The sequence below is a fragment of the Parasteatoda tepidariorum genome, chromosome 8, assembly GCF_982258835.1.
Source record: "Parasteatoda tepidariorum strain Cologne lab strain chromosome 8, Ptep-v5.0, whole genome shotgun sequence".
Classification (NCBI taxonomy): Eukaryota; Metazoa; Arthropoda; class Arachnida; order Araneae; family Theridiidae; genus Parasteatoda; species Parasteatoda tepidariorum.
Window position 1 is genome coordinate 106,753,271 of NC_141762.1, and position 24,488 is coordinate 106,777,758.

The 24,488-nt window shown below is 25.4% G+C and overlaps 1 protein-coding gene across 19 annotated transcripts in view; it reads left to right on the top strand.

Annotated features, from left to right (window-relative positions):
- LOC147806647 (uncharacterized) overlaps positions 1-24,488 on the top strand; it is a 74,337-nt gene that overhangs the window by 11,697 nt on the left and 38,152 nt on the right. For 7 of the 19 annotated variants that reach the window (XR_015428418.1, XR_015428419.1, XR_015428430.1 and 4 more), the window contains 7 exons: positions 431-553; positions 2,541-2,642; positions 10,505-10,560; positions 14,955-15,142; positions 18,997-19,111; positions 21,407-21,535; positions 23,940-24,056. The gene's annotated coding sequence lies outside the window, so the exon portion shown is untranslated. Of the gene's footprint in view, positions 1-430; positions 554-2,540; positions 2,643-9,854; positions 10,561-14,954; positions 15,165-16,155; positions 16,561-18,996; positions 19,112-21,406; positions 21,536-23,939; positions 24,057-24,488 lie in introns of those variants that run through there. The other 12 variants (XR_015428423.1, XR_015428422.1, XR_015428426.1 and 9 more) reach the window with 9 other exon arrangements.

The following is a 24,488-nucleotide window of genomic DNA, read 5'->3' on the forward strand; positions in this document are numbered from 1 at the left end:
AAATTAAATTATTTTAAACATTAGACATAAAATTATAAATTAAAATTCAACAAATGCAAAATTGATATTTTTTTTAAAGTTTCCTTTTCATGAAAAAAAGAGAAAAAATACCGATTAAACAAAATGAGAAAAAAAAAACACTGGAAAAAAATTAAATGTGCAGTTCAAAATTCTCGGATTTTTTTTTTCTGAAAAGAAAATTCTATTTTTGATATTGTCTTGGGCTGCAGATCAAGAGATAGCGCACCCCTAGTTTAAAGTATTTTTTTTATCTATTTTAAGAAAGGTAATACTGGAACTTATTGAATAAAATTTTTAATCGGTGTATTTGTTTATTTTTAAAAAAAATTGTATTATCATTTATGTGAAAAATACATTAATTTCTGTTTTTAGAAAAGTACTGTAAATAATCATTTATTTTTATTCTTAGAGTGTTTCTAACTTTGAAAGTAAAATGACAGCTCTAGAAAGCAATGTGAAAGAGCTCAAAGATCAACAATCTAATCTACGAACAACAACTGAAAATTTCTCAGGAGAATTAGATGTTGTAAATGTGAGGGGTTATTCAATTATTGTCTTTTAAATTTAAATGTCTCTTACTCATTTATTGTGTTGATATTGACCAATATTTTTACAAATTTCTTGTCTAATAGCTAAATAATAGCTAAAATCCTGATTATTTAACATCCACACAAGACTGCAGATATATTAGAAAATCAAAATCCATGGATTATCTTGGTTGCCTTTTAGATAAACTTTCTAAAAGATTACGCTTTATAATCTGAATTAAGTTATTAAAAGTAAATACATTATTGCAATCATAAAATGACAGTTTATATCATGTTTGTCTGACAGTTTATATCATGTAAAAAAAATAAAGCGTGATAATTCAAAGATGTATATAAAATAACAAATCTGACAGTGCTTTTTAGTCCCGCAGTGGACTGATCATTAAGACAGGGTTCCCATCAGATCACCGAAGCCAAGCATCACTGGCTGCAGTCAGTGTGCGGGTGGGTGACCACTTGGATCAGTCTGCGTAGGGTCCTCGTTAAACTGTGCTACCGTAAAGCGTACTTTGCGTGCAGGTCGTCAGGCTACCGAAGCGGGGGTGCCACCCCCTCTGCAGAGGATCAAAATTGTGATGGCATTTCTTCGGATCATCCTGAGGGATGTTTCCCAGACCGTCGCCAATAGCCAATTGTGCAGCTCTAGTGTGACGTGAATGAGCAACAACAACGACAGTGCTTCATAAAAAAAAATTTCATAACTATGTGAATGATTTAATAAAGTTGTTACTTTTGTTACGCTGCATAAGTATTAACAGTTGATCATCATGGTTTGCTTTTGAAGTTATCCGAATCATACTTTATGAATCACAATTAAATTATGTGATAATGTATTTTTGTTGAATTCAGAGGGAAATATAATTTATATTCATGTGATGTATACATCATATGATCTGTACTATTACTAATTAAGAAATGTTATATGGATTTTAAAAAAATATTAAGATGGCAAGTTAATTTTTCTATTTCATGGTTGCATGTTTTTCTCCATGCGTTACTTTAACTTATGTTATACTATGTTCAAAATTTCCTAATATATTTTCATATTGTTGAAGAAGGCCTAGGTTTCAGACCCATATGTTACTATTGGTCTTATTCGGGTTTTACATATTATACATTTTCTCAAAATTAATTTCCTTTTTAGTAATCATTATTTGCAAATATATTTCCATTTTGTGTCCATTTATTATGCAGTCAGGAATTTAACATTTATTGTTCATTTCGTGACCGTGATAAGTAATGAAAGACCCGTAAGAAAGGACCCTTAAAAATTTTATCAATTTTTAGACCTTGTATTTGTATTTGCTCTTCTGTCTTTGTCTTTATTATGAATTTTATTTTGGTTAGACCTATTTCATTTGCTTTTCCTGTAATTTCTTTTATTTGTTCTATTAGTCTACTTTTTTTTCTTGCATTAATTCCTGTATTGTGTGCATGGGCACAGACTTTTGTTGACTTTGTGAATATATTTCCTAGTTGTCAAATGATGTGATTCTCAAATGTAAGGTGATATTGAACAGCATAACTAATAGGGATTCACCTTGCTGAGCACATTTGTTAAACTCAAACGAAAATTTAGCTCTTCCACTTATATTTAAGTCTGTGATGATGGAATTATAACATTTGTTTCCCTATATTTCAAGAAAAATGCAAAAAGACTAAGAAATTTATCTGCTGTATCTGTGAGCAATGCTCTCGACATTAATGATATTAAAAATTTCCAGAACCAGACTTTATATTTATTAGACTATGTATGTTTAAAAATTATTTCTCTGAAAAAAGCATGAATTCATAGTTTAAAGCTAAAATATTTTCATGAACGCAAATCAATAAATGCTATACATGTATGCTTAAACAAATGTTTTTGAGTATGTTGCTGGTTATTTTTTTCCTTATTCCACAAAGTATGGGGATTTTTGTAGATTTTTGAAATTTGCTAGTGTTTTTACTGTTCAATTTTATTTATTTTAGGTTACAGTTCAAGAATTGTCTAATTCTTCTGAATCAACTTCAAAATCATCTGTAGATACATCAAGGTAAGATGCTAAAGTCCAGACTGCTGTTCAACAAGGGGTAAGTTGAATTTGAAAAAAATCTTACTTTTTTTAAAGTTAGAACTATCAAACATCAGTGTTTCTCTTCCTAGATTCAGTAGAAAAAAATATTGAATTTATATACCAATATAAGCTATACATAATATGATGCCTCCTATTTTTCTATACACTTTATGTCCAGGGTAGATTAACGGTAGAGCTGCCTATTTACATTCAAATCTTTGGCTAATTCATGCATTTTTAAAACTGTCATCAATTGAAAATTATCTGTACATTTTATGTACTCAGTTAATTAAATGATACTAGCCAATCAATTATTTATTTACTTTGCTTTCTGGCTTCCATAGAAGAATGTGTATTTTTTTCCTAATTTTTCTTAACAGGTATAAGCAAAATTCAAATCAATATTTGATTAATTCCCTCTTGTCACACCATTTGAAAAATAAAATTATATAATAAAAACATTTATATTTTAGTTACTTCACGATATAAAAATTTATATTAGATAAGATACATAAGCTATATAATAACAAGACATTTGCTTCTGTTTTTAAGTTCTGTCCATGGGCTGAATCCATTTATGGCTCAAGTTTGTTCCGATGCTTTGGTGGTAATTGTTTTCCATTTTGATGAAATGATTCAAAATGTTTTTGTTTTTTTAACTTTATAAAATTCTCCAAAAATTAGTTGGTTATAATTTAATAATAATAGATTTTATATTGCATTCTTTTTCTGGAGGCTTTTGTACTACCATTCAAAGAAATTTGTGAATTATTTTTTCTCAGCAAGCCAACTAATCACACATTTTTTTAACAATCGCTTGCAGCAATGTTTGTCGACAAATTGTTACAATTGTTGCATTAATGCTATTTTTTTCTGTTTCATTTTAACCTTTTATAACATATTTCAATTTTTAAAAGAAGGTTTTTTTTAAGAACCAACTATATATTAATTTTTAATTTTGCTGATTTGTTGGTAACTATTTGATTTTTAATTCAAAATTCGAATTGTATAGTTGTCACAATATCGAAAGGTCATAAATGTTACTTGCTTTCCAGAGATGATATTTCCAAAACTATTCCTCCATTTACCCTAAAAATCAAACAAAGACTAAGGAATGTATTGGAAACATATTTAATGATGTATAAACATAAATTTAATCTTTTTTTATTCATATGTGTATTAGCACGAAGAAGGAAAACGAAACTTAGTGTTTTAGTTCTGTACTGTACAAGACTCTAGTTGTTAAAACAAAAACAATTAACTACTCAAAACTAAAAAAAACTATGTTTTTAGATTGGAATTCTTTAAATATTTTAATTTCAAATAAGAAAAAGAAAGTATAAAATTTAAAGAATTTTATCTTTTTTTTTCTATAGAAACAACAAAAAATTAGACAATTTTATATTTGTGACATTTATTTTTGTATAGTGAATCTCTTACTGCTAATTCAAAAAAAAGAACATTATTTAAAAATTCGTCTTGAAGTATTGGTTTAAAGAAAAAATGATCAATGAATTTTTTTAATAGCTCTGCTAAGATAAAATACTGTATACAGTACAGCTTAATATTGAAATGTAAATACAGTGACTCAGGAAATTGTTGGTACACTTATGACTTTCAATGATTAAAATCTATTGATTAAATGGATCCATTAATTAAAATAGATACTTAATAATAAAAATATATATTCTATTCTTAGCAAAACTGCTTGGATTATCTTAAAAACAAAGCAAAAGTTTATTTTTAAGAAATCAATCATCAAAAAGTAACAAAAACTTTATTGCATAAAAGTCATCTCACACTTTCAAAAAAATCTCGGCCCATTGGTAAATATTTTAATTTTTCTAATTAGTAATATTTAGTAGAGTTTCCTTTGACATATACAATAGCTTTTATAAGTTTGTAAATAAATGTTACTAGCTTTTTTTTTTGTCTTGTGAAATTCGAGCAGAATATTTTTTATTAAATTTTACAGAAACTTTATAACACTAAATTGTGAATTTATGTATTTTTCCACAAACTTTATAATTTTAATCTCTGATATGAAGTCCTTTTAAGCAATTTTATCACATATTGCCCAGTGCAATAGGACACAATATATTAATATAACAATATTCATTACTGATATACCTCTTATGATGACAAATAATCGACTTTCAAATTTGGTCTATTGTTTTATTATGACCATGAGGCATTTTTAAATGATAAAAGAAAATATTACGGTGAAGCAAAAATTAAAATAATTTTGCTATCACAAGTTTGATACTAAATTGCAAATACATATATTAAAAATTAGAGCAATAGACTATAATTTTAATTCTGAAATTGGAAAACATTTAAGTGTACGATGACTTTCGTGGGGTAAAACTTTTGTTACTATTTGATTATTGATATCTTAAAAATAAACTTTTGCTTTGTTTTTAAAATATTCCATGCAGTTTTGCTGAGATTAGATTATACATCTACCAATTCTGAAATATTCATTTAATTAATGAATTTTTATTTCCTATTTCAATAAAAGTTATAAGTGAACGAACACTTTTGGGAGCCACTGTAATTATAAAATTTATTTATATATAATCACCTGAAACTGTTTTCCTTTTTGCTTAATGAAAATATATTAAACAATATGTATCCATGGTTTTATTGGTCATTCGGTTTTTGACATTTGCTAAGTACACTTTGAGCAAAAACTACTTAAAGTAGCATATTAAAAAAAATTGTCTTCAATAAAAAAAATATATTCTACAAGCGAAACATATTATTTTCTCCACCTGTCTTAAAAATTAATGTTGTACTAAAACATCAAGAAATAAATAAAAAATCTTGCCAAATTAGCAAAAGAAATAATTTTTTCAAGATCATATGTTAAAAAAATAACATCCTACAATTTATAAGAAAAAAGAAACACAGACCTGAAAATTTTAAGATTTTTGCCTGGAAAACCTGAAAAAATCAGGGAAATTTAAAATCCAATTTGATTGGCCACCCTGATTTTATTGGTGGTTGGGCTGTCCAACATTTTAAGAGCGAAAGATTTTCTAAATAAGGCAAAGTTTTTGGCTTTAATTTTAAGATTTCTGGGTAAAAAAAATAGCTGATTTCATTTTGGCAGTAACTTTTTTTGCTGAGTTAAGTTATAAACATTTTTGTTGAGATAATGTGTCCTGGTGAAGTTGTGTAATTGGCTTACATTTAGAAGCGAAATTTAAATTTTCTTCGTCAAAAGTAAACAAGAACTTGTTTCTCCCAAAATTTTCTTTGGTAAGTTGGCTATCAAAATTGTTCTAGAATAGCTATTTTCTACAATGAACTAACATTTTATGATAATATTCAAACTTGTTTACAGTTGGCTAAGACTTAGGCTATATTTTCTGATAAATATATTTGCTATCAAAAATTTTTGATTTGTCCTACAATCTCTTATTATGGGTTAACGCATAAAGGCAAAGGTCAAACTTGCAGTTTCTAGTTCATAAAATAACTAAAACTTGATTCAGTCATAATTTCTTTGACTGGTGAAGAAATCAAGTTAATTTCACATCAAATTTTAATTTTAATTTATGGTTAATAATATTTAAAAATTAATTTAATGAAATATTTTACTATGTTAATCCCAATAATATTAGTTTTGTTTAGTATCTATTATAGTTTACTTTTCTAAATTATTACAAATTTCATCTTCCATTACTGATTTAAAAGATTACCCTAAATACTATGCAGTGTGCAGTTTCTAGTTCATAAAATAACTAAAACTTGATTCAGTCATAATTTCTTTGACTGGTGAAGAAATCAAGTTAATTTCACATCAAATTTTAATTTTAATTTATGGTTAATAATATTTAAAAATTAATTTAATGAAATATTTTGCTATGTTAATCCCAATAATATTAGTTTTGTTTAGTATCTATTATAGTTTACGATTCTAAATTATTACAAATTTCATCTTCCATTACTGATTTAAAAGATTACCCTAAATACTATAAAATAAAAACGTAATTTATACTATGCTTAAATTTTAAATAAAAGTACTTAAGAGGTACAGAAATTTTTTCCTATATTTTTGAAGTGAATCGTGCAGTGTATATGAGATTTTGAGAAGTGCTTTAGATAAATAATGTGGATGACTATTTTAATAGTGATGAAAAAGAGGCCCCTAAATTTCACACGCCATTTTAATTTTAGTTTACTCTTGGTCTTATATTGGTTTTAGTCAAAACTTTCATTATATTTTAATTTACTCTATAATTTATATTCTATGGTTTACTGTACTTTCAACTTGACGACGTTTTCCTTTACATTTAATTATTTATTTAACAAAATTTCCACATTATGCTTTCCACTTTTTACTTTAAGCTTTACTTTACTAGCTGTTTTCTTTACTTTATATTTAGCTTTACATTACAGCTGTTTTCTTTAGTTTGAATTTTCATCTGTAACAGAATTTTTCTGTAACAATGAGAAAGATTAAAAAAATGATTGTCTGTTAACAAATTTGCCATGTTAAAACAATTAAAAATGAAATTATCTGGTACTTTTTACTCAGTTAAAACCATTACATTGTAGATTGTTTAAAGTTTAATACAAACAATATTGTTACCGTAATAAATTTTCATGTTTAAATTATTGCAAAACAATGAATAAGTCGTTTTTATTTAAATTCCTTGAATATAGACTGATGTGTATGTTTTTATGTATCATTTATATTAATTTGTAAATGATTAAAATATAAACAATAATATCGTCTATTCAAAAGGGTGTTTATGGTGAACGAAGAGCAAAGCTGGAAAGTTGGTTCAATTTTTATTAAGGACGTTTAAAAAAATTTCTAAAATTTTCTGTTGGCTTCATATAACCTTGTGCGATGTATTAAAATTACAAGCATTGAATTTTAAATATATTTTCATATCATAATATGCCTGAATGTTTACTCTAACTAAAAAGTATACCTGAAAATTTATATTTTCAGTTAATATTCTGGGAGACCAGAATGTCTTAGCAGCGGCTTTTTCCTTAAACCTATTGAGTTGGTGACTGATATCAATGGGTACAAAAATATGCCACTTAAGACATTTAAAAGTAACTTTTTTTATTTTTATTAAATTATTTTTTTAAAAAAAATTCTTATTTGAAATATTCTAAGGCTGTAAAAATTTATTTAAACAATAAAAATAATAAATATGTGTCAAAATTTAGTGACTTTTAAAGTGAACGAAAATATCTGGGGGGGGGGATATATTTACTGTATATATTACAGCATCGAAATATGTGAATTATTTAAGAATTCTCCTTTTACATAATTTTTTCAACCATGAATCGATGGATTCTGAATTCCCAGAGTATTTTTTTACATAGATGTAATTCTACGTTAAACAATTTTTAAAATAAGCAGTTGTTCATTTAAGACTTTTCGCCACTTTTTTGGTAGACTGGCCACATAGCGAGTAGGTAGTTATTTTCAGGTCTAATAAAAAGAGTTAAAGGGTTTTGCAGTTTGATTTTTTTTTTAAATATATATGCTTGGGACTGCTTGGAAATATAATTTCAAGTAAATAAAGATCTGCAATTGTAGGACTAAACTCAAACTGTATCAAATATTTTAAAGTCATGTAAAAAATAATTTTATTTAATGACAATTATGTATTTTCAACTTGTGTTTTACCAAAAGATTATCGACGTTTATTTTAAATAATGAAGGTTATGTATTGCATTTACAATTGGGTGTAGTTTATTTTACAATGAGTTTTGTTTTTAAATAAAATCATGATGTTGAGAAATAGTTCTAATGTTTATCATGGTTTTCTTAATTACTGTATTGTGTAATTTATTCAACAATTTTATTACAAATCTTCAAAATTTAAAAAAAATGGATTTGTCTGGCATGATATTTGCTTTGATAAAATTTTGTTAAATATAGCATTAGAAAATTTTTACAGTAGAATGTGCGGAAGTGTCATGTAAACTGTTAAATATATTTAAAATTTGGTTATTTATAAACTTTCGCTGTGATATAAGAAGCTATTATCTTTCAACCCTAATTTTAAAGTCTATCTTAAACTTGTGAGTATATTTATTATCAGCAGTGCATTTTATTTTAATTTTTGGAAATTTTTACATGATTATGTTAAAAAAATAATTATAATCGGAAAATTTCTTTAAATTTAAGCTGAATAACATTTACATTATGATAAAAAATTTCCAATCAATTCAGAGAAGAATATTGTTTTTATCCTTCATCAGAAAGGTGGTGTATATTCTTTGTGAAAACATCATGTGCAATTGCATCTTCATTTTTAAAAAGTCCCGTTTAAGACATTTACATATATTGTTATGCTTGTTTTCACTATGTTCTTAATGCATAATCTCTTATCAACGAAATACAAGCAATGGAATTTATTGATTTTAAACAAAAATTTTGTGATAGCAGCATTCTCATAAAAGTAAGTGATGGTAGTCAAATTTGGATCATTAATACAAAAGTCAACTTACAGTAAAAAAAGATGTGTTTTTTCGTCTCATTCTTGTATGCAATTAAATGTTAGAGCAAATTTAATTTTGATAAAATACAATTTTTACTACTTTTTTTTGCTTCGAAATTTAAATGTTACCTAAATGTTTTGGCTAAATATTTTTTGGTTAGTACATAGTACCTTTAAATAATTATTGTATCATCAAAAAGTTTAGATGTGTCAATGTAAAATGTCATATTATTTTTACATTACAAAAAATTTTCATCAAATTTTTTAAATTAAAATTCATAAAGGCTTTTCTTGTTTCAATTCTTGAAAATATGATGTGAAATTAACTTTGATAATGAAATTCAGTTCCCCTGAAATACTGATCTAGTGTAAAATAAAATTGTTCCGAGTTTCATTATTCAAAAATGAAAAAGATATTAAACACGATTAAAAAAAATTATAGGAAAAGATAAAAAGAAAAAATAGTTCTTCATCCTTATAGCAAGACTTAAAAGCCTAAATTTTTAGAAAAAAGCGATGATAGAAAAAATCTATAAAAAACATCGAAAAAATTCACCTAAATAAAATCGCCGTCAAAAACAATAATTTAGGATTTAATTCTAATAAAAAAATAGTTTTTAATCTCAAAAGAAATTCGTCATTAAAATCTGATTTAGTAATCTTGTAACGAACTAAAACAAAAGAATTCTTCAGAATCTGGGATAGCGTGGTTGGTAGATCGCTGGGACTATGTTTAAGTCGCCGCGAGTTCGGTCCTCTCCGTTTAGTAAATGGTGACTAGTGCATGTTATTTCTGTCGGATCACAAAATCCCCCATGTTTCCATAACAAATCAAACTTCTGGAGGAACTGAATTGGAGCTAGATTGATCTCTGATTCAGATCAGAATTATGATCGGTGGATTAATGAATGGATGTATACCACCCTTTAAACGGGCTGTGACTTATGTCTGTTTCGGAAGTCCCATTCTTGCTAGGAGATGGTGCCACTGAGGAACAAGAAACACACCCTCTGCTGAAAGTTTCGGTGGAAATAGCATCTTTCTTATGTAATACAAGAAGTCGAAATCACTGATTTTGGAGCACATGGTGTAATTTTGGCGGGAAATGTAGTGTCAGGTGGCTAATGGCAGGCAATTCTTTAATATATATATATTTAGACTCTCTGTTTTCCGGTGTCGACTGATAATTAATCTCCATACTTAGAAAGTCAATTTTAGTTGACAGAGGTATGGGAAAGAATTGGGTATTGTAATAATATTGTAATACAGTGTTGTAATAAAATTTTTCTTCGAGCAAATAAGCAATAGTGACCACATATTTATATGTGTCGTAAATTTATTATTATTTGAAATGGTTGATATTTTATTCATATCTTATTGATTACTTTGCATTTTAAAGGACAGGATGTTGTCTTTATGATGGAGAATAGTATTGTGTGATTCATCATAACTTTGGTAAGAATTATATTCTACTGCTTCAGTAAATTTCCTGGTCGTTCAAATACAACAAAAGCACCTAAAGTCGGAAAGGGATTTGCTCACTTTTTCGGGCAAAGTGGGAGGAAGGTTATGAGCGATGTCTGATAATAAAAATTGAAATAAATTCAAGCTCAAATTTACTAGTATATCATACAAATTTACTAGTCAAAATACAAATTTGTTGTTTCTGGGTCATAAATGGTATAGGTTCTTCTCTAGTTCATAGGTTTCGTGTTAATATCTATTTAAATATTTAATAGGCATTTAAATTTTTAATACAATAATTTATTGACGATCTTAATAAATTGGTATTAATTTAAAAGTTAAGAAAGAGTAACTAAGTACTGTTCCCTGCAGTATATTATCCGGCTTAACTAAATATTCGCTTTGTGCTTTGAATACCGAAAACTATCCTGAAAATATTTATATTCCTCTTAGGAAAAAAAAATTACATAGTATATTGCACGATTGACATTATTTAAAAATTGGAATATGAAATTTAAAATTGAAATTGTCTGTAAAAAAAGTAAAAAAATTAAAAATTTTATGTGAAAGAAAAAATATTTTTTACTCCATAACTTTGGTACACATTACAAATGAGAAAAATATGCTTCATATATTACATATTTGTTTATTAAAGAAATAGGTTTACAGAACTGTTAACAGAATGTCCTTATACTTTCAATCAGAGGCTTGATAAATTTATTTAATTACTGTTATTTATATGTTTACCATTTTATAAAGAAAGAATTTAGTACAATATAGTAATAAGTAACTTTTTGTTCCAAATGTGATGTTTTTGCTGTTTTTGTTAACTGTTTAAAAGATATTTTCAACATGCTTCCCGAAGTTCCAATAAATGTTAAATATATCTTTTTACCTAAACAGAAAACTGCAAACGTTACACGGAGGGAAAAACCGCGAAAACCTTATATGATTAGCCCAACGATTTTAACCCTTGACCCATTAACAGTGATAATCTTACACTTAAATTTCTGGTCGGTGCAAACCGGGAGTAAAACCCACATAGACCAGTCATTGAACCCGGGACACCTCATTGGGAGGGGAATTTCTTTTCTGCTGCGCCATCGTGATTCCTCCTTGACAATTTTATTTTATATTGTCATTTCATACAGTCATGGAACAGCAGATCCAATTTTGGATTTACGACTATCAATGTTCAACTACGTAGATTTGTAATTTTGAGCCCAATCCAGAAGACAAGATATCAAGTATAGGGGGAAATTTGCCTCCATAGAGGACTTTTTTTGATAAAACTAAACCGCATTTGCGTTACACGGCGTAGAAAACCACTAAAACCTCCCACTGTTAATCTGGCCGCTATGGGACTCAAACCAGAGTGACCACCCACCTCGAAAACCTGGAATTATGAGGGAATTTTTTTATACTGGAATAAAACTGGAAAAGTCAGGGAAATTTGGATTAAGACCTGGAAAAATCAGGGAATTCCAAAGAAAAGCTGGAATTTTTATCTTAATTAAAATTATTTTACCATCCATTACATCCACACTTATTTAGACGTAAATTTATCGTAAAAAAGTTGAAATATCATCAACTCAGTAATACTTTTCTTGCATTAAAATTCATGCGGAACTAGAATACCATTGCAAACTCTTTTGTGTTGGGAAATGAATGGAGAAATCTTTTTCCTCTTTGTAGATTATGGGACTATGCAGTTTAAGAAAGGCAAAAATGTGGAAGAAAGGATTAGGATATTTGCTTCTGTTTATAAAAGTAGCGTTTAATTTTTTTTTCTTTAAATCTTCTTTTAATCTGTGGGCTGAATTCATTAATTGTTCAAGTTTGTTCCGATGCTTTGGGAGTATTTTTTTCTTTTAACAAAATGATTCAAAATGTTTTAGTATTTTTAACTTTATAAAATTCTTCAAAAAATAATTGTTCATAATTTAATTAGAGATTTTATCTTGAAAATTTGAAAAGTTAAAAAAGATGAAATTGAAATCTTGAAAAGATTTTATCTTTTTTTGAAAGCTTTTGTCCAATGAATTATTTTTTTCTGGATTTCATGATAACTTTTATTTTGATATTTCCGAAATTGTTTCTCCTTTTACCCTGTAAAGCTGCCGAAACCAAGGAATGTATGGAAAACATGTTAAAGGACATATAAACTTAGAATGGAATTTTTTTTATTTATATTTGTTTGTTAGAAAGAAGGAAAACAAAACTGCTTTTTTGTTCTGCACTGTACAGGGACAGGTTTCAAGTTGGGCAACCAAATGACCAAAATTTTAAACTTAATATTAAGTAAACTAAGTATTATTTCCAAGGTAAAAAATTGAAGATTTAGAAATAAAGATTTTTAACTTATAAATATCACTTTTCAATAAGTCATAGGCTGTTAAATGAAGGGCAACATCATTTGAAATTTTCATCCATGGTAAGATAATCTGTAACAAAGTACAGTTTTTTTTAAAAAAGAATTCACACTAATAAGAGAAAATGGAACGAAGAATAATTAAAGTAAACTATAACAAAACAGGTTATCTTGCACAAATATGTAGAACCATTTCTTATTTTGATTTACAAAAAAATTTCTCAAAATATATTTTTGATATTTTACGTGTGAAACCAAAATACGTCATTAATTCTACTGTAGCACTAGGATTTAATATAATAAAATTATTTTTTCTGTTTAAAGCAAGATTTGATAATAATAAATGTTTTTATTTTAAATCAATAATTAATTATTTTTACTCACCACTCAGACACCACTGCTTTTCTTTTCATTACATTTGTTTATTTATTTTCATCTTTTATTTCACCTTTTCTTTATAAAATGAAGTAAAATATGAAGAGAAACAATATAAATATTCTTTAAGGTTAATTTAAAATTATGTATTTCACCTCAGTAACCTAATTTTTGCAACTATGTTGTACTTAACATAAAATTGATCAATGAAGTTTTAATATATTTTTTAATTTAATTTAATTTATTTATTTAAGGCAAGTATCTCAGTTTTAATTTAATTTAATTTATTTATTTAAGATAAGCATCTTTTTAGTAACAATTTAATTTCATTTAGAACATTTTAAATCAATCATTTTGCTTAGAGCTTGAAAAATGTGTGTATTTAGAGAAAAAATAATTTCAGAACATTCTATAGTTATTTATTTATTTATTTTGAGTAAAGAAGAGAAATAATTTTGTGGGGAAAAAATATTAAACCTACTTGCATAGCAAACTACAGCAATAACTCACATCCTATTCAATCTTTAGGTAAATGGGGTAAAAATTATTAGTTATTTATTGGGCCTGTAATTGGTCAACAAAACTGGAGAAGGGGTATTAAAAAGAGACAAAAATTTATTCGGGAATTCGTATAAAAATTTGTTCCAAAAATTTGACCCATCTTTTATGCTACAGCCGGACATATGTTCTTTTTTTGTTTAGCTATGCCACTAAATGGAAGTAAAAGGCATATCGGTTAATATAGTCTGCTACAAAATGATTATTTAATTTTATGCAGGCAATAAATAAAGCTATGATTATAATTATTCCTGTGCCCAGAAAAATTTGTTATAGGCTAATAATACAGTAAAAAATTGTCGTTTTTTTTTTCCTTTTAATGTATAGTGATTTATTTTTTTTTTCAATAGAATTATTTTTATTCCAATATAAAACTAATGAATTTTTTCAACTTTTTTTCCCATATTTAAAAAAAAGTTTTTTATTCCATGTTTTTTAAAATGATATTGCTTAAATATGAGTTTTATTTATATTGCTGTTAATGTATTACATTGATGTTAATATATTACATTGATGTTAATATATTACATTGTTGTTAATATACGTTGCATAGCTAAAATGAGTGATTTTTCAACTAACTTTTATAAGGTGGAAAATGTTATGAAACATATTAATCTGACCATTCCAACAGGAAATAGAAGACAATTTAAATTTAAAGAAGCTATTTAATTAAAAAATAATATTTGTAGCATTAAGATTAAAATTAAACTAATTTTTAGTCATTATAATGGTTAGCATTGACTTAAATTTCTATCCAATTTGAGTAATTTACGTCTGGTGCAGAAGTAAAAAATTTCAAATTAATTATGTATCCTATTTCACATACAACTGCATAGAATTTTTTATTCAAATGTCAGCTTCATAATTCAGACAACTTTACATTTAAATTACAAACAAATTCAGAGTTTTGCAAATTAGTAATCATTTTTGCTTTTGCGCAATTCACATCTGACAGCAACAATTTACTCCATTTAATTTGAACTTTTAATAATCAGTTTTTATAAAACAAATTGTTTTTCGATAAGTTATGATATACTAAATATTTAATGTAAAAGTTTGATTATAAACTTTTGTTTTATAGGATAGTTTTTCTAAGAAATTTATGTACATTTTTTTCTGACACCATGGAATTGCCCAGATGTAAAATCAAAACAATTTAACTCATTTGCTCTGATATATTGAGATTAGAGTGGTCTCCGGCGGTTTAGACTTATGTTCATGCTTCAATTCTCTTTATGATGGTAGAAGAAGGAAATACAGAATTACAAGGTAGTATTTCAGAAATGATGGAGTAAGATTTATTTTAGTAATGATTATAGAAATGCTTGTCTTTATCTGTAAATGTAATCTATTTAGAATTCTTGCATCTTACATAGTTTCTTAGATATCTTTAGTTAATAAATGAATAATATTTCAAATTTTCTTGAAACTGCTTAATCTTTTTTTTTTTTTTAAAGAATTAAGAAATTAAAAAAATTTAACTATACAAACATAATTAAAAATGTTAAAATAATTAAAAATGTTTTCTAATTATACAAACAGGTTCTTAGGACACTCTTAATGACATAAGTAATTTAGAGGAGCATGATTCTGATGATCTTTTTTTATTTAAAAAATAATTTTTGTTCTCAAATATTGTTTGTTAACATGCGTTCAGTGATTATTTGAAATTTTAATAATTTAAACTGAAAAAAACATTAAAATATTTTTAGAATTCAATTTTTTTCTGTTTGTTTTTTATGTTCAGAAATTACCAGGCTGATATGCCTTCCAATTATACCTTTATAGCTGTGTTATAAATAAAAGAAGTTTGTGGAAAAGTAAACTACTGCTGTTGTGTATATTTTATGTACTTGCAATATTGTTTATTTCGTCATATCCTTACTTGTTCATCATTGATTATGTGGTCATCAAAAATTTATAATTGATAGTAAAGTTTAAAAACACTATTATTTAAGTTGGTTAGGGCTATTGTTTAAGAACTGAAATATATATTATGAAGCAATTATTCAGGCAGTTACAAAAATAAGTGCTTTTGTTAATTATTTTGTTAATTTCCATTCTATGTTAGGTTATTCTTATTTTCCATTAAAGGTCTTGCTTATAAAACAAGACTATATTTAAATATCATTGCGGAAAACTTTTTATGATCATAAGTTTTTAAAGTAATATAATTTTATCTCATTTTGGAACTTTAGCTCTTTTTTTCTGCAATGTAGCATTTAAATTATTACTCTTGAATTTTAAAAATATTAAGCAGTTTATTTTATGTGCTGTTTTAGGAAAGTTCCAAGCTTAAAACAACGATTAGCTGGTAAATCAATACCTTTAGAAAAGTATGTAGTATGAAAATCTGTCAAGTTTGTGTCCCAGAAAGGTCGTCTGATTGTTCCAGCATTATTAAGTTTAATGACTTAAAACATTATTTTAATTGGTAAATCCAAAACCAATATCTGATACACATGATAATATTAATATCTGATACACATGATATTTGTATTTATAATTTAATAATAAATCAAAATAATTAATAAAAAATAAATAATTATGAGTAATTATTTGTATGTACAGAAAGTAGTGTGAACTATTCCTCTTGTTATTTCTACTTCATTTTTTGAAGGAAAAAAATTATTGAAAGAAATTAAAGTTTAGTTTTTATATTAAATTTTTGAAAATAAAAGAATATAATCTTTGACCCAGTTTTTTTAAAATTCTTTTTTCTAAATATCATTTAACCATATTCCTTTGTTATAAACTCTTTATTTCTTTATATTGGCTATTAAATTACCTGTCAAAAATATTCAGTGAGTCTGTTTATATTCAGTTTCAGAATTTTTTAACATATATTCTTCATGTGATGTCAATTTATGTAAAAATGTAACAATTATCTTATGTTTATTTTTAGCTTTTATTTTAATTATACCATATTTCATAAATTAAATTTTTTTGTTAAAATCAAATTGAAATATCAAAATTAAAATCTGTTAGTTATTAATTGTAATTGTTAAGATTTCATTGAATTAGATTTTAAAAAAACTTGTATTGTTTAGTGAAAGCTCATTTATTATTACTTTAGTTATAATCTAATTTTTTATTTTAATATTTGGTACCTTTCAAAAAATGGCAAATTATTTTGTTTTTAAAAATGAAATTGATTGCTTAAGAAAAAAGTGAAAATTAAATATTTTAAAATTAAGTGTAGTATAATGAATTTCTTTGAAAGTATATTTGCCTAAGTTAAAATAATTTTTTGTTTACAAACATTATTTTTAAACTTTTAAGTTAAGCCTAATTAAACTTTGATTATTTTCTCTTACATTCTTAAAATATCAAACAATTTTAAAAAGTTTACATTTTGCAAGTTCTATTCTCTTTATTCTCTACTATCATTAGTTAAATAAAGATTCTTGATATCAATTTTTTTTAAATAAATTGATTATTTACTTATGAGCTCATTGTTGTAAAAAAATTTGTAAATTGAATATTTTACACACATTCTTTTAAATTAAGTCATTTAACTAAATGTTGTAAATATTTTCAAATTTCGTTTAATAGCAAGTTTTTATTTCTGAACACAAATAAATATTAAAAGTATTATTTATTGCATTTCTAAATTTTTAGTATATCATGAGTTTTGTTATTACATCATAGGTATCACAAGTTTTTCATATCATCTTTGAATTACATCACTTATTTTTTTTAAAAGCAAAGAATCTGTGTTCTTAAGCTTTATAATTAGTTTTTTTTTTAAATTTTTATTACCTACTACTTGTTAGTTTCTAAAATTATTTTCATAATTTGTTTTTCAATGAGAAGTTTCATATTCTGTCTTTTGTAAATTTGGTGTTTATTCATACGTGAAGAAGATGGCGTTTTCGCTAAAGTTTTCAGTTTTTCACCTGCCTAATATTATACCCAACTACAATTTTTGTGTTGATGAATTTTTTAACGAAATATAATTATAATTTAAATGTAAGTATAATTTTTAAAGATAAGTTTTGATTAAAGAAATAATTACTTTAAACCTCAGTGATTTTAAAACAATATTTAAATTGCAATTTATTTTCTGGTCATATGATTCATTTTTTATGATTGGCCACGAGAAACATAAAGAAAATATCTGGTGTTACAACTTTGGAAAATTGAGGGAGAAGAAATTTATGTTAGGAAATTTGTTAATAAAGACTTTTTAAACTATGATCTAAATTAGCTTTCAAATTTATTTTTGATGTATCTAGAGAAAAAAAAATCTGAAGTCTATACTTTGAAGGCAAATTTATTTCAAAAAACAGTAATTATTTTGACACACCATTTCACTGAGTTCACTTCATTGCTCACTGAGATCTGTATTATTTATTATAATGAATTCATGAATTAAGTATAAATAATTACCTTTTTTTTATTTAATATTTGATATAAAACTATCCATTTTTTTGTTGTAAATGTTTTACATAATGAATGTAAATGTTTAGTATTATTTTAGTAATAAATGAGAAAACAAGATAACAAAGAGTATTATGAAAATATTTCTAAATTTAATATACTTCTATTTTTTATGAGATAATGGCAAAGTTGATATTTCCAAAAAAAATGTTCATTTACGTAAAAAAAAAACTTTTGGGGAGAATTTTTTCAGAAAAAAAAAACATTATTTGACGAAATTTTTTAAATGCTTTATGTGTATTTTTAATAGGTTATTTGTCTTAATTAAGGACAATTGCTTGTTACCTAATCGTTCCCCTGGTGGATCAATATTATTTTTGAGCTATTTTTTGTTAAATTAAATTTGATTTCTTTTTGTGCAGAATTTGTTTTTATTATTGTAATTTTTTTATTTAAAAATGTTTAACAAAAATCTGTATTACACACAAAAAGAAATCTTATGGGTAACTAATGTGTCTAGAGCTGCCGTTGTTACTAAATATTCAAATTGCATTTTTAATCTCTAGAATGAAATTGTTATATATATATATATATATATATATATATATATATATATATTGCTGATTAAATGTGTTAAACTGTTTTATTCATTACACTATAAATTATTTTAACATTTATTCATAACATTATAATTTTGTAACTTGTAATATTTCATTAAAGCTATATATTGTTTCTTTTAGGAATTGGTGTATAATTGGAGGAATAGTTTTCCAATGATAGCAAAATCTCGCGAACTTACAGAAAATATTCTTTGTAAAATCAACTCTATATTTTCTAGTCTTGGAGATGCCAAAGGTATGTTTTTCTTAAAGATAAATTCATTGCAGTTTTGAAAGTAAACAGTAAGGGCTAATAATGCATAGGTAGAATCCTTTTTATTTATCTACTATTATTTTTTAAATATATTTGACTTATTTAATTAGATTTTTAAAATTCATTTTAAAGTTGATTATTGGGAATTTTTGTTCTTATCAGGCATGTGTTTCTTCTGTTAATTTGCAGAATTCGGCGAATCTCAAGATCATTGATTCACGAACTTTTGTAAATCAATAATTTATTTTTCAACAAAATGTTCTTGGAATTTCGCTAATCAAAAATTTAAATTTCACCACTTACACAAAATCTCGTTAACATGAAATTTATACCTCCTTTACAAGCACCTCTTTTTTTCTTTTTGAGTACTTAATGAGATCCAAAAGAACTTTTTTTCAGCAGATTTGTTTGAGTTTGTATGCTTTATATCTGTAATAATTAACTCTTATAAAACTTTGTATCTGTAATAACTTCTTTGGTTAAAATTAATGAACCACGGAGGCGAATAGAAAAATAATTAAGTTGACGGTCTTCAAAGTAATTCTGAAATAGTTAGCATTTAAATTATTGTTCCCTATCGTTTTTCATTCCTTTTAAATTTTAATTTTAAATGTGTAATAAATTCCGATTTGTAATAAAGGAACTATTTAATCAATATTATATATTTGCTCTCGTTTTTTATTTGGCTACAATTAGATTGAATTTTTCATACGATAACTGTACGTGGAAATTTCAACGCGTTTGGAATCATAATTCCTGATTTCGATGTTTTATTTTTTCTTTTGCAGTTACTGCATCTGATTTTCTCGTGCTTTTTAAAATTGCAATATTATTATGACACACAAAATTCAATCCATGTATTTATTATTATCGTTTGCTTTACAAAGAAACTACCAATTTTTTTTGTTGCGATTTTTACAGTTTTTGCTACTTGATATCGTCATGATTTTTTAAATCGTGATATTTCCATGCAATATTATTAAGAAGCTAGAAATTCTAATCACATATTTATTTGTGTAATTGATTTTACGCAGACTTGATTTGCGTTTTTTTTATTGCAGTTGTTGCTGTTGATTTTCACATGATATCTTAAAATACATATATTACTATGATACAGAAAATTCAAATTGCGCAACTGAATATTAATAATCTAATACGATCATTCTACTGTTGTTTTTCTATCAATTTTTCAGCAGTTGTCACTGCTAAATTTTGAATATTTTTAAAATCTCAATATTTTTAGTACAGTATTATAATATGTGAATCTTGAAACATACATTTGATTAACTTCTTTTTGACCTGCTCGATTTGTGCGATTTTGTAGTAAATACTTGAGGTTTTTATCATCAATCTTTATTCAGTTAATGCTAAACTTTAATATCTTTTATTTTCTTCTTTTTTTAAAGCCACGCTTAGTTCAATAAAGGAGGAATCTGTTTGTTTTAATGTTTCTTTTGTCTGTAAGTCTTTTATTTATTTTTTATATACAAAAAGAAAAAAAATTAAGCACTGAAGGAAAAAAACATTGAAGAAAATTCAGATAATTTCTTCTTTCAGGAATCATTTGTCTATCTTATAAATAAAAAAATACACTAACATTTATCATGTCTGAGTTTAATACTTTGGTTCCTCAGTGAAAAATACAGTATTGTTATCAAGTACTAATTTCCATTCTTTGGAGTCTGGTGTGGGGCTCATATTTTTTTGAAGTTCTTATTCCTTAAATCTTTCTTCATGCATTCTTTTTAATTTCTTAAAACATTTTTCCTCCTTGATTCTTATTTTTATTAATTTTTTAAGTACTGAAATTGTTTTATTCTTTTTAATTTTCAAAAATATTTATGTGTAGTCTATTGTACTGTCACTTAGTTTTTGTGCATCGGTCATTTTGCCGCTATAGGTATATATTTGCATTCGCTCTCATAACTCAGCCTGATTGTGATAAAAAATAGTTTTTAAACTTAAATCAAAAACGTTGAATATCGAAGTGAAATTTTCCCTAAGAAATAATATATATATTAAAAAAAAGCACTAGTTTTATCACAGTTAAAAACTTGTTGCCTTGAATCATTGTGTAACACTTAACTGGCAAAATCAGTTTTAGATAAAATTTATTTAAAACTTCATCTTGTAAAATACTCATAAATCAAGTTTCTTGTGAAGTTTCAAAATTAATGACATTGCACATTTTAAAATGTTCTTACTTAACCAACTCAGTAAATTTTGTGTGTTTTTAGTTATTGTCTCTAATTTTTTTTCATAATTATATTTATCTAGATAAAGAAGGCACACCACCTGATGTTTAATATTGCTACTCAGAGGTGTATACTAATTTGGTCGAGTCATCGGTACTAATTAAGGTCACATCAATCAAATTCAAGATTGTTTCCTTGAAGTCATTTCTTGGTACGATTTTAAACAACTCTGTTTTAAAATAATTTGAATGAAGTAATTATTAGTAATTAGCTTTATTTGCTATTGTGTGTATTTTTTATTTGCACAAGCAATATTATAGAATGACTCATCTTATTTCATTTGCGTTTTTATAAATAGCTTACATTCTTTTTTGTAGTCTTCCCTATTGCATAGACCTCTTCATTAAAATGTAAGATACGAAAGTCCCATTTGCTATTTGATGCAATGTTATTTTATTGCCCATTATAGCCAGCTGTCAGAAAAATGACCTAGAATTTGAATTATTAACTAGAGAAAAAATGAAGGTGATAGAATTGCATGCTTTGCTACTGTTCTTAAGAAACTAGGTAATCTTTCAGTTTCAAAATTAGTTGCACATAATTGAGTAAAAGTTCTGATAATATTAAAAGACAACAGAAGGAAATTTTTTCTAAATGACTACCATATGCAGCAAAGTTTAAGGACATTAATTTAGACATGACACTCTTGCAAATACTTTTTTAGTTGGAACAATGGTGTTTGTAGCCATAGTTTCCATCTGTTGACAATCTTAGTATCTAATTTTGAAATTTAACAAGAAAATTTTTTTAGTAAATATCCATCGTTCTTCGCTTAATTTTTCAAATCATGCATTATTTTTGGCACACCTGGTACCATGAAACTTTCCCTAATAGCATTTGAAATTAAATGTTTTCATTCCTAAAAGAAGTATTTAAATAGAAGTATTTTATCTATTTTTTAAATTACAGAAAAATATTTATCTACCTGGCAAGAATTACTAACAATTACATTTTTAGAACCTTTATTTTATATATGTTACCTCACTATACTATAATTTAAGTGCTCTGTTTAAGTCAGCAAGAGTCCTTATATTGAGCATTGGCTGTTTGAGTTTAAATAAAAACTCGGATTAAAATACTGTATAAAAGTACTTAAGTATTATAGTCTTTAGTTAACATACACGTAATTTACCGCTGAATACTAGAGTGATTTACAAATTAATGAATAAAAATAAAAGCACAAACACAGTTCAATTAATATAATCTAGAAACAATGTACAGATGCTTATTTCTATAACTTGGCTAAAAACTAAATCTGTAGATCGTATTGCAAATTTTTAAAATCTTTAATACAAGTTGATCAATTTCTAACAATAACAATTTCTGCAATAACAATTTAATTACAAGAGAATGTATATTTAAAAATATTCACTCTAAAATATAGTTCCATCAGTAGACCAGAGTCCATCAGTAGTCTACTGATCTTGACTAATAATTGTCTCAATCAAATTACAATTATTACTGTAATGAAAACCAGTGTTTGTTGTTTTGTTAATTTAATTTGTATATTAAAATAAAATACATTGAATGAAATTTATTTTAAAATTATTTATAGCTAATTTATAATTGATGTGACTAATTCATCAATCCCATTTGTTTTATTAGATTTTGACGCCTATGTAATTACAGGCAGTTTTTAATTTGTGATTAATTACATAAATAAATTAGTTCATATTAACTTTCTTATAAATTTTAATCAAAGTGTTTTCCACAATTTACATTTTAATAAGAATTGCGCACAGCTTTCTCCCAGCTTCTTGATATAAAGATTTATATTAGTAAAATTAATGTTGATAAAAGTTTAAAAATGGTTGTTGCATTATTTAAAAATATCTTGTTGAAATAGACTTTATTAATTTTTTTGCTTTGAAAATTTAATTTTTATTTTTGTAATATTTTTTCTATGTTTTTAAGCTATATTTAATGTCTATTATTTTTTCAAACTTTTGTTATACTCTAAAAAAGATGATAATAAGCATAAACATATGAATCACAAAGTAGTTGGTTGATTTTGATTTACTTATTAACATAAAGTTTTAAGAAATTTTGTTTTAAAAGAAACTTTTTACTTCCTTTCCAAATAATAGTTTTTCCCTAGATAAGAAAAAGAATGTTGGATATTTTTCTACAAAAGGTAACCATTTAATATTTACTGAGTTTATTTAACTAAAGACAAGAAAGTTTATAGAAGTGGAGAAAAATTTCTAATTTCTAAAGAAGTGTTATGATTAAGCGAAAATTTCATTCAAAAAAGAGGAAGAAAAAAACTATTTAGTGAAGGAATAACATTATACGTTATAAGACTTATATTACATGTTATTATTTAAAAACTTTTTTTTATGAATTTTTTCAAACAAAATATAAATTTGCAGCATTTTGACCTCAAAAGAATAATAAAAATACTAAAATATAAGAAATAATTATTTTGTGCTATATATGAATGAATAAAGCTAAACAATACAGAAAAACTTATGATTTCATTTCAAAAGTCCTTTAAGATTTTTTGGTTGTTTAATTATATTTTTTATATTCCTAAACAATTGGAAATATTTCAGTGAAAAGTGAGTTAAAGATGATGTGTATTTGATACCTTTCACTGTGACTGAATTGGCATTGATCAAGTTAAAGCAGGGAGATGGTGTAACTGCTAAAGAACTCTTGGAACCAGCTCGGTATGTTGCTTAACATGTAAATTTATTGTTGTAACTTTCATACCTGTTTGTTCTTCTTATTATTATCTGACTCTAAATAATTTTCTTTAATAAATTTATGTCTATATGCATACATTTATAGATATTTTTTAAAAAATAACGCTAACCCATTATTTTTGTGTGTTATTCAGGATCTCCCAGTGCTTAAAAAATTTCAAAATTTTTTCATAATACATGTCCTGCTTAGCATGTTGGATTAAGGAATACATGTCTGAATGAGAATTTTGCATGCACCAACATCTTTTTTTAGCGCCTATTTAAAATATATGAATGTGCCAGTTATTAATATGTTAAAAAGATAACATTATTGTATTTATTTCAGTTTGAATCAGAAATATCAAGCATTGTTAACAAGGAATTATTTAATATGAATAGGTATTGAAGGAGGAAAAA